Here is a 1689-nt window from a genome sequence, read left to right as displayed (position 1 = left end):
GTCTCAGCTCAAGACTCATCTGGAACAGGACCTATTTTACATGGTTGTTAGAAATGTTTTGTTCCTAGACAGATGGCCCTCTACAAAAGACACCACACAAGAAGAGACAGACAGAGGTGAGCAAAGTACAGAAGCTAGTCTTTCATGCCACAGTCTCCTCCATTTTTCTACAGTCAGTTTTTACTAGTCCCAACACACACACACACACACACACACACACACACACACACACACACACACACACCTACAGAATAGAGAGTTTGTTTGTTTGTTTGTTTGTTTGTTTGTTTGTTTGAAACAGGGTCTCACTATGTAGTGCTGGCTCTCCTGGAATTCAGTATGTAGACCAGGCTGGCTTTGAACTCAGAGATCTGCCTGCCTCTGTCTCCTGAGTGCTGGGACGAATGGCATAAGCCTAATGCCTGACTTGGAAAGATTTTCACACAGCCATGAATGCCAGTAGCATTCTGAGGAATCATTTCAAAGCAGCCAACCACAGCTAAGTATAGGATTTTAAGTTCTTTTCTGCCAACATTATAGAGTTGATATTTGTGATGGCTATTCTTGATGGTCAACTTGACTACATCTGGAATTAACTAAAACCCTAAAATGGGGCACATCTATGAGGGAGTTTTGCTTAATTTGAAATGGGAAGATCCATGTCTAATCCGGATCATTGAGGTGGGAAGACACACCTTTAATACAGATCTTTTGAGGTGGGAAGATGGGCCACATCTTCTGCTGGAAGTCTGTTTAAGAACATGGAAGAGGAAGCTTTTGCTCTTTCTCTGCACTTGCTTTTGCCTTACTAGAAAGTCCATTCCTTCACTGGCATTAAAGCCTAATTCTTTGGGATTCTGGCATAAACTGAAGACCAGTTGAGATATCCAGCCTTATGAACTGAACAGCTACTGGATGCTTGGAACTTCCATTCATAGTCAGCCATTGTTGGATTAGCTGGACCACAGCCTTAAGTCATTCTAATATAATTCATTCTATAAGTTCTGTTTGAGAGTTTGAGAGAACTCTAACTAATACTGTATTCCACCATTTTGTAGCCTTTGTGGTATGGATAAAAGGTCCAAATTTGTTTTCATTGGTAGATATGTCAGTTACAGTCCTACTGGAAAATAGAAACTCCTCCAAGTAAAATAAAAAGAATAGACCAGGAGGTGTAGAGGCAAGAAGAAGACAAGTTTGAAGCCAGCCTGGACTACACAGTGAGACTCAGTCTCAAAAACTAATTAAAAGTAAATATAATGGGGTCATCAAGGTGGCTCAGCAGATAAAGCCCTTGCCTCACAAGCCTGACAACCCAAGATTGATCCCTCTAACCCACAGTGGGAGGAGCGGACTGACTCCACAAAATTTTCCTGTGACCTCTACATGCTCACTCTGGACACACACACACACATGCACACACAACAATAAGAGGAACTTAAAATATGTAAAAAAAATTAAGATAACTGTACATGGTGACACGTCTATAATCTCAGCACCAGAGAAGTGGAAGTAAGGGGACCAAGACTTCAAGGTTATATTTTGCTATATAGCAAATTCAAGGCCACCCTGGGCTACTTGAAACCCTGTCTCAGAAAAAAAAAAACTTCAGCAATTTAATAAATAAAACAGGGAATATAGCAATTCAGAAAATAAATTACACAAATAATAGAAGAACTGATAAACCAA

The sequence above is a fragment of the Peromyscus maniculatus genome, chromosome X, assembly GCF_049852395.1.
Source record: "Peromyscus maniculatus bairdii isolate BWxNUB_F1_BW_parent chromosome X, HU_Pman_BW_mat_3.1, whole genome shotgun sequence".
Classification (NCBI taxonomy): domain Eukaryota; kingdom Metazoa; phylum Chordata; class Mammalia; order Rodentia; family Cricetidae; genus Peromyscus; species Peromyscus maniculatus.
The sequence above is the reverse complement of the archived record's forward strand: the minus strand, read 5'-3'. Positions refer to the sequence as shown.